This window comes from Quercus robur, chromosome 4 (genome assembly GCF_932294415.1).
Source record: "Quercus robur chromosome 4, dhQueRobu3.1, whole genome shotgun sequence".
NCBI classification, from domain to species: Eukaryota; Viridiplantae; Streptophyta; class Magnoliopsida; order Fagales; family Fagaceae; genus Quercus; species Quercus robur.
This window is the reverse complement of record NC_065537.1, coordinates 4932849-4943657: the sequence shown is the minus strand read 5'-3', so window position 1 is coordinate 4943657 and position 10809 is coordinate 4932849.

The following is a 10809-nucleotide window of genomic DNA, read 5'->3' as shown; positions in this document are numbered from 1 at the left end:
TTTGGCCATTCCGGTCAAAAAGGGGGAGATGTCATTGATGATGAAAAGCAGAAAAGCAAATCTTAAGGGGGAGTAATGTGTTGAGGGGGAGTTGTAAAAGTTATCAAATTCAGAAACTTTGTTTATATATGCTTATGTTTTTGGGTATTTTGTGTATAGTTGTTTCTAACTCATTACTTATACTCTTGGTTTAAACTTTAATATATTTTGATGATGTTATTCAGGATGTTTTTGTGTTTGTACCCATGTGCTTTTGTAAGCTTTTAGGGTTATTGTTTTATGCATAGTTTGTAGGCTTTATGGTATGTACCTTGCTTAATACAGTCTTTATGCTATGTTGAAATCAGTACTTTAATCTAAATGTTCTGCATTTTGGTTTATGTACTGTCACTCTTGTGCCCTTGTAGGATTGTTCCTAGATGCATATGCCTTGTGTGTTATGCATTGGTTGAGTGTTGAGCATACAAGTGTCTTGCCTTGTGCTTGTTAACTTGTATGTCCTTGTGTTCATTCCAAGTGTGAATGAGCACTGTGATCACTACCTTGTGGTGTTCACTTGGTTAATCAAGCCATGATTTGTTTATTAACTCCATCTTTGCTTGATCACATATTGCCTGTTTCATATGCATTTATAATTTTCTGCTTACAATGATCATGGTGTATTGTTGTGTTTCAGGAGTATTATGTTCATATGATTCAAGTGCTTCACAGTTTCTAGAGTTAGGTGTGAGTGAGTTTTGTTCAACTGTTCCCAACTCACATGTTAAGTCTAGAGTCTGTTTTAGGGTGTCACGGAATAGCCAAAGGGGGAGATTGTAAGGTTGAATTTATTCAACCATCTAATTGGCTTTATTCCGTGCCAAATTTGCTTGTAATTCAGCATTTAGTAACCCTGTATTTAGGTGGGTTTGTTGTAAGGGTAGTGAGTGAGATAGAGTGAAGATTGCTCAAGAGTGTGCAAGAAAACAGAGACTCGCGGCTGGGACTCGCGGATGACTCGTGGCTGCAAGCCGCCAGAAGCAGCACACGTGCCAAGCATGCTGGAAGATGAACAGTCATGCTAGCTGGAGCACTACAGGACAAAACAAGACAACTGGCCATATGGTTAACTCGCGACTGGATCTCGCAACTTGGTCAAGCCGCGAGGTCGAGCCGCGAGCCACCCCTGTTTTGTAAAACCTGACGTTTCACATTCCTCTCCCACTCCAGTATAAATACCCCTTTTACCCACGATTGAAAGAGAGCTTCCAGAGAGAGTTTTGAGAGAGAAACCCTAAAGAAAAACCAAATTGTTTCACCCACAATCTATACCTTAGAGTCTCTTCAAATTCCCTTACTCTCTTCCTCTCCATTGTCAAATCCTTGAGAGGCATTATACCAAACCTGGTTCTCACCATCATCTTCACTGTGAGACAGTTGTTTGGATTTCTGGGAAGCAGTTAGGAAGGAACCAATCTTCATTGGTTGATGCTACGGTCTAGTAGCGGAATCCGGGAAGCTAGAAAAGAAAAAGGTTCGGCGCAACCTCGTTAGAGCAAGAAGCTTGGAGGGCTTAGGTGCACTGGGTAGATTAGGCTTGGAGGGTCTATTGCTGTCCTTGTATCCCAACTGTATTTTCTAGTGGATTGATTACCGCTTGGAGGGCGGCGGAGAGGTTTTTCGCCGAGGACTTCGGTTTCCTCTTCGATAACACATCGCGTGTTTTCTTTGTGTTTGCATCTTCCTTCCTCTCTATCTTTGCCTTTATATTATTTGCTGTGATTTTATTTTATTATGGCTTAGATAGTTTTTAACCAATTTCATATTATAGCATGTGTTAAGTTTCCGCACACTAGTTGTTTGACATATTGCTTGTATTGGTTAAGTTGTATTTTGGGGGTCTAAACGTTCAAAGGTGTTTTGTACACGTTTTTGAACTTTCATCAGTTTCCATAACTTATAACTCAATCGCAATATTGTAATTAAACACACATAGGGGACCCACAAATAGTACTCAGTCGCACCTTTTGACCACTTTTGATTTTTTTTTTCCTTTCTTCTCCTGTGTTGGTTGTTCGGTTCTTTTTTTTTTTCTTCTTCTTCTTTCACTGGTTCGGTCTGTTCTGGGTTTCTTCTTCTTTTTTTCTTCTTCTTTCACTGGTTCAGTTCTGTTTGTTCTAGGTTTCTTCTTCTTCTTTTTTCTTTTCTTTCACTAGTTTGGTCTTCAGTTCAGGGATTTTTTTTATTTTTTTTTCACCAGGTTCGGTGAGTTTGGGTACTGAAGAGAAAAAAAAGCTACACTGGGTGACAGGTATGGGGCCCACAAATAGTATTTTGTGGATGGTGCCAAAAAAACATGGTATTTTAGAGTGATGAGTGATGAGTAATAAGTGATGAGTGATGAGTTATGAGTGAAGAGTGATGAGTGACGGAAATTGAGTGACCAAAAAAAAGCATCCAAACAGCCTCCAAGTCATTTGGTTTTGAACAAAATCTTGATGAACCATGTGTGTACAAAAGACATCGAGATAAAATAGTAACGTTGCTAGTACTTTGTGTTGATGATATTCTACTCATTGGAAATGATGTAGGGGTAATGTCATCAATAAAGGTTTTGTTGTCAAGCCAATTTGATGTGAAGGACTTGGATGAGGCTAACTTTATTCAAGGGATCAAGCTTTGACGAGATCGCAAGAATAAGATGTTAGGCTTATCACAAGCTGAATATATAGATAAGGTTCTAGAATAGTTTAGCATGCAAAACTCCAAGAAGGGATTACTTCCTTTCAGACATGCCGTTCCTCTGTCTGATGACCAAAGGCCTAAGACTCAAGAGGAAGTAGATATGATGAGAAAAGTTCCTTATGCTTCTACAGCGGGAAGTCTCATGTATGCCATGATTTGTACTAGACCAGATATCTGTTATTCAGTTGGCATGGTCAGCAGATATCAATCAAATCCAAGACGAAAACATTGGCAAGCTGTAAAGCATATTCTCAAGTATCTACGGAGAATGAGAGAATATATGCTTGTTTACCATTGTGAGGATTTGATTCCCATTGGCTATACAAATTCAGACTTTTAATCAGATCTAGATTTCAGAAAATCCACATCAGGATGGGTATTCACCTTGGGTGGTGGAGCCATAACTTGGAAGAGTGTAAAGCAATCTTGTATTGCAGACTCCACCATGGAGGTAGAATATGTTGCTACTTGTGAAGCAGCAAAAGAAGCTATCTGGCTCAAGAAATTCCTTTCTGACCTTGGTGTAATGAGAATGGAACAAGTTCCCATCACATTGTTTTGCAACAATAGTGGAGTTGTTGCACAATCCAAAGATCCAAGGAATCATAAGAAAAGAAAGCACATTGAGAAAGAGTACCACATCATTCGAGACATTGTTGCTCGTGGAGATGTGGAGGTTGCAAAGATTGAAAGTGCAAACAATCTAGCAGATTCCTTTACCAAAGCCTTACCTCAAAGGACCTTTGAGTCACATTTAGAGGGAATGGGAGTTAGATTAGTGCACAATAGTCTTTAGGGTAAGTGGGAGATCGTTAGGATTAGTGCCCTTAAATCCTATTGTATGATGCTATGTATGTTATTATATATGACATTATGTATGACTTAATGTTGTTATTAATAAAGTTGTTTTATTATTATCTAAAATAATGGTAACATGAATATTCGGACATTATCATATAGTCCATGAGATGCATAGTATGTGATTTATTGGTGGTCTGAGGAAGGAGATATCGAATGCGATGGGAAAGGGAATGGGAAAGGACGTTGCGATGTCGTCATCGGTGGTCTGATGAAGAGATCGATGGTCTGAAGAAGGTAGATGATCGATGGTCGATGGTGGCAAAGGGGAAAGGCAGAGAATTTGGGAAAAAGGAGAGCACAAAATTCAATCAACTCTAGAATACAAAATAGGCTGGTGTAAAAAAATAAACCATAGCTCAGTTTCCACACAAAAACAATTCAAATTGACTAATAGCTCAATTTCCACACAAAAACATTTAACTCAGATTAAAAAAAAAATAGTTAAGAAATCCACACTAAAAATAGGCTAAGGTTATCACAGAGGCAAACAAATACCATACCTTTAACTCTGATTTGAATGGAGGAAAAGAATGAAGAGAAAGGCAATACCAATAAACCTAGAAATTAAACAGCCGTGAAAAAAAAAAAAAAAAAGCATCGTGAAAGGTTTATATATATAGTTATAGAGTCCTAATAGTTATAGAGTTCGGATTTAGAAAAAAAAAAAAAAAAAATATATATATATATATATATATATATATATTATAAGTTTATAAGATACATCATCTTCCTCCTTATTCCATCCACCCCGAAACTCCATTAAAACACCTCTGAAATTCCAACCACTCAGATACTCTATTAAAACACCTCTGAAATTCCAACCACCCAGAAACACCCACTAACAGCACGCCCCCACGGCCACCCACGACCCCACATCGAGCTGAAGCCAACCACGTCGGTCTAAAGCCACCCGTGCCAATCTGAAGCCACCCACTCTGATCTGGAGCCACCCACGCCGATCTAAAGCATCTCACCTGCATAACTAGGCCTATGACATTGGAGATTTTGCGATGGCTATGATGGGTAATGGTTCAGTCATGGGTAGGAGAGATGGCTATGGTGGACTATCAGGGATATAGAGAGAACAACTTAGAAAGGCAGAGAGAACGATTGGTTTCAGACTTTTAGGGTTTTGATAATTGAGAGAGGCAAAGGCAAAGAGGCTTATTGGGAAAACCTAACAGAAGTATACAGAGTGAGCAAGACTGAGAGAACACATCACTTAAATCTTTTTTTTTTCAACAGTATTAGTTAATTTCTTAAGATTTATTGTGAAAATATTATGGTAGCATTTCTCAATTTAAATTTCTTATTCTTTATTTTATTTTTCCCTTATCACTTTTTTTTTCATCCACACTTTTCTTTTTCTTTATTTTTCCTCCTTTTTTCTCCTCCACATGCGTATTCTTTCCCTTATCTCTATCTTCACTTTTCTTTTTTCTTTTCTTCTCTACCACTTCGTCTACTCCAGAACATTTAAGAAGCTTTCTCTCTCTCACAAACAAAGATCGTCAGCGGATGACAAAGGCTAGAGAGGACAACCTTTTAAATCGGCATTTACGCATGCCTATTCTTTGCTTGTCCTCCTCCCACCACTGCTTGTCCTTCTCCCCACCAACGCTTAGATGGGTCAGCTTTGCTCTTTTCTTTTCTTTTCTTTTTATTTTTTCTAATTTGATTAGTTTTAAAATTGTGATTTGAGTTTGTATTTTGATTGAGACTGAATTTAGAGATGTTTGAGAGAAAAGATCTAGAATAGTTTTGTTGTTACTATTGTGATTATTGAGTAAAAATTCAACATTTTAATTGATAGTTGAATATTTAATTCGAATTAGTTCTTTTACTCGTGAACAGTAGGTCATCAGACTTAGAGAGCTACTGTTCATTAGCAACCAAATTTTTGCTAATGACCAGTGAATTAGAAAGACTGCTGGAGCATGTTTTTATGGGTTTGCTCTCAAAATTTTGGGTTTAGAGAGCTTGTTGGAGATGCTCTTACATAAAAAATAGAATATATATTGGGAATATTCTTCTACCAGGCACGTGACAAGCATGCATCATCTACGGTTGCTCCAGTAGATGTCTGCAATCCAACACAAAATAAGTAAAAATCTTGGAGAGAGATCCACATGTTATTAGTAAATGGATAATAAAAATTGAATTAGATTCTAATATAATATTTGGTATTCCAAATCTCAATCCACGTACCAATAATATCTATATTTTATTAAAATAAATTTACATAAATGCATTGGGATCATATGTGAAACATTCATATTATTTGTTTTGAACTTATTAGATTATTGTGAATTGTTAAATTATTTCTAAAAGAATCGACAATATAAAGTGATGAGGAATTTTTTTTTTTTTAAAAAGAAAGGTTGACTGTTGATAGAATGTAGTGTGGGTGCCAACAGATAAAGATGTTGATGGTAAAAATAAATGTAATAATATAAGTTAATCTTTGTTATTTATTCCGAAGAATAATGCTAGACATAAAAATTATTTTACAAACTGCTGATGTGGTGAATAATTATTGGTAAATGAAAAAGTGATATTAATATGGGCCTAGATGAAAACCAATAAGAGATTAGTTACATCAACATTTTGTAAAAATGTTATAAAATTGTTTGTGGCGGTAACATTACTCTTATTCTGAAATCCATCATTCATTAGCCACTATTTCACATTTCCCAGACTCAAACACAAATGGATTGTAATAAATTATTGACTATCCCAAAAGACATACACAAATAGATTGTAATAAATTATTAATTGTCCAAAAAGTTTAAGCAATGAATTTAAGCACTTGTAATTTTTAACATTTCAAATAGAAGGTCAACTGGAGACAAAATCAAATTCAAGACTTCTTGCTCTGGTTTTAAGATAAATTACTAATTATCCAAAAAGCTTATGTTGGCAAGAAATAGTGAATTTAATCATATATTTAATTTTTTTTTTAGAAAAATTATTTACTTAATCATTAATTCTAATATATTGAGTCCAATCACTCAGAGTCACAACCCTAGGTGTCTACATTATCAATTTTTTCCTTTTCTTTGAAAAAAACTTATCTTTAGCACCAATGTTCATAATCAATTTCGATTTTCTTAATAGATATTGAATAGGGTAATGGAAAATGGTAAGCACAAATATTCTAAAATTTCAGCATCCTCCTTCTTTTTTTTTTTTTTTGGTTAAGATCAAGACAATAAAGAAAATATTTTTGTTGCAAGCTTCCAAACTTGTCACATTTACGAACTCCTATAAAATATATGACTTTAGGGGAAAAAAAAAAACTATTTACAAAACGGAAGGCTGAGCCTACTAAGTTGATCTTAAAAATCTTACTTATTTAGTAAATGTTTTTGGGACAAAATTTGGCTACAAACTTTGTTGTAGCCTAAGGTTACAACATCCACTAAAAGTTTTAACATTATTGCATGTAAATATATATACATATATATATATATATATATATATATATATATATTAATCTAACGGTTGGATTGAATTTGCTTTATATTCTTAACGAGTCCAAATCTTCTGTCTCACTTTTCTTGCTCCACTTTATATTTCACCAATAAAAACTTGCCACGTGTTCACCTAATTAATTAAATACTACTATTAATTAATAACGGTAGTATTAATAAGTCAATAATGATAGTATTTAATTAATTAGGTGAACACATGGCAATTTTTTTTGGTGGAGCATAAAGTGGAACAGGAAAAGTGAGACAGAAAATTTGGACTCATTCTTAACACACATGTCATGTTTTGTGCCAATTGGATTTATTTATCATTCGATTTATAAACTTATTTATACACATAATTTTAAACTACAAAATCTTAAAATTTAAATATTTGATTGATGACATAGCTATTGAACTTTAATCTTCTACAATTTCGCAAGGATGAAGAATATAAGAAAAAAATATATAATCCAATGGTGGATTTGTTAAAATTCACATCCAATAAAAAAAATTTGGTGAAATTCTATTATTAGACTACAATAAAGTTTGTTTCTAAATTTTATCCACGCTTTTGAACTAGATTTTTTTTCCCTACATGAATATAATTACTTCAGTATTACATTATTTCCCCACTTTGTGTGTGTGTGTGTATACAAATTTGTCATTTCCTTGTTCATAATACAGACTAGACATGTCACCATTCAAGAAAGCAGCTGTAAAAGGAGGTAGTTCCAAAGGGAAGGAACCCGTAATTGATGTTGATGATTACCCACCTCAAACAAAAGAGACTCGCTCTTCATCAAAGAGATTTGATCCCAACAAGTTCAGATCCTATGCAGCCTATCAGTCTCATGAGAATTATTTTCAAAATGCTACACCATTACTAGAAAGAATTGTGGATCAGTCCTCACTTCATGACACTGACATTCCGAAATGGTTTGCTCACAAGGACTGGAATTACCTTCTCTCTGATCTGGATGACGCGTATGAAGATTTGGTAAAAGAATTTTATGCCAATGCAATTGTGGAAGAAGATGAACTTAAGTGCTGGGTTCGGAAAAAGAGCTTTTCTGTCTCTCCTGCATATCTAGCAGAAATCCTTCACATCAACAGAAAAATATTCCGACATTCACCGGTTTATGATGATCTCTGTCCTGATGAGGAGCTTCTCAAAGAAAGTCTTGGTCAAGACTTGGAGTTCTCACCCAATGGAAAATCCATCAGTGTTTCCTCTCTTTCTCCAAAACTGAGAGTGCTTACAATTGTGATGTTTCACAATTTGTACCCGTTATCAAGCACTGGGTATATGAACCTCGGACGTGCTTTGTTTCTTCATGATCTAATCTCTGATGTGGAAATAGACATCTGTGCTCATATCTTTCATGTTCTGCGCAAAACGGTTCTTCGAACTGAGTCTCGGATATGCATTCCTTTCTGCTGTCTCATTTCACGGATCTTGAAGCTCAAGGGAATTTATCCAACGGCAGATGAATCTCCTATCTCAAAACCAAGTCCAATCAACATGCGTACATTCAATGCAAGCATTGGACATAGTCGGAAGAGAGCCAAACCAGAAACTTCTGCATCTCACAGTGGCTCTCATTTCAGCACTCTCTCCCTTGATGAGAAACTTGATCGCATTGTATCCTCTGTCCACGAGTTGAATACAAAGATGTCTGGACTCACAGCTTCTCTACACCATCACAGCACTCGATGGGATATGAAGTTTACCTCTCTTCAAACTCAATTGGATCAAATTCAGAGAAAGCTGGAAGAGGATGAATAGCCTATTCCATGACAAAAAGGGGGAGTGATAGGCATGATCAGAGGGGGAGGATATTACCTAAGGGGGAGTGTCTTTACATTCTTCTTCAGTTTAAGTTTTCAGTTTAAGTTGATATTTTGTGCTTTGTAAACTGTTATATGGTGGTTTGTACCCATGTGCTTTTGTAAGCTTTTAGGGTTAATGTTTTATGCATAGTTTGTAGGCTTTATGGTATGTACCTTGCTTAATGCAGCCTTTATGCTATGTTGAAATCAGTACTTTAATCTAAATGTCTTGCATTTTGATTTATGTACTGTCACTCTTGTGCCCTTGTAGGATTGTTCCTAGATGCATATACCTTGTGTATTATGCATTGGTTGAGTGTTGAGCATACAAGTATCTTGCCTTGTGCTTGTTAACTTGTATGTCCTTGTGTTCATTCCAAGTGTGAATGAGCACTGTGATCACTACCTTGTGGTGTTCACTTGGCTGATCAAGCCATGGTTTGTTTCTTAACTCCATCTTTGCTTGATCACATATTGCCTATTTCATATGCATTTTATAATTTTCTGCTTACAATGATCATGGTGTATTGTTGTGTTTTAGGAGTATTATGTTCATATGATTCAAGTGCTTCACAGCTTCTAGAGTTAGGTGTGAGTGAGTTTTGTTTAACTGTTCCCAACTCACATGTTAAGTCTAGAGTCTGTTTTAGGGTTTTGTCACGGAATAGCCAAAGGGGGAGATTGTAAGGTTGAATTTATTCAACCATCTAATTGGCTTTATTCCGTGCCAAATTTGCTTGTAATTCAGCATTTAGTAACCCTGTATTTAGGTGGGTTTGATGTAAGGGTAGTGAGTAAGATAGAGTGAAGATTGCTCAAGAGTGTGCAAGAAAACAGAGACTCACGGCTTGGCCTCACGGGTGACTCGCGGCTGCAAGCCGCCAGACGCAGCACACGTGCCAAGCATGCTGGAAGGTGAACAGTCATGCAAGCTGGAGCACTACAGGACAAAACAGGACAACTGGCCATACGGTTATCTCGCGACTTAGTCAAGCCGCGAGGTCAAGTTGCCAGCCACCCCTGTTTTGTAAAACCTGATGTTTCACATTCCTCTACCACTCAAGTATAAATACCCCTTTTACGCACGATTGTAAGAGAGCTTCCAGAGAGAATTTTGAGAGAGAAACTCTAAAGAAAAACAAGATTGATTCACCCACAATCTATACATTAGAGTCTCTTCAAATTCCTGAACTCTCTTCCTCTCCATTGTCAAATCCTTGAGAGACATTATACCAAACCTGATTCTCACCATTATCATTACTGTGAGAGAGCTGTTTGGATTTCTGGGAAGCAGTTAGGAAGGAACCAATCTTCATTGGTTGATGCTACGGTCTAGTAGCGGAATCCGGGAAGTTAGAAAAGAAAAAGGTTCGGCGCAACCTCGTTGGAGCAAGAAGCTTGGAGGGCTTAGGTGCACTGGGTAGATTAGGTGAGTACAAAACTCTCCAAAACATAATCCAAGGATCAAAAATAATGAAAAGAATCTGTAATTACCTTAGAAATGTTAATGGAATGAAAAATCATTCAAATTGGTTGGGTTTTGATGTAAAAATATTGAAAGAGGGGGTTTAGAGAGGATGGGAGAGGTTTAAAACAAGTTTCCCACAAAAAGCCCTTTAAAAAGCTATTTCTGGGCGTTTCGCGACTGGGCGAGTCGCGAGGTTCAGTCGTGAAAATTTTCGCGAGTCGCGAGTGAGTCGCGAGCAAGCCACGAGTCGCGAGTTTCAGTCGCGAAAATTTTCGTGAGTCGCGAGTGAGTCGCGAGCAAGCCGTGAGTGAGTCGCCAAAAGCTTCTGGATGAGCTCACGACTGGGGTTTTGCGACTGACGAGTCGCCAGCTGAGCCGCGAAAAACTCTAAAACCTATTTTTCAATACAGAACATGGTTAAACAATGAAAAACAAAGAAAACACTAAATATGA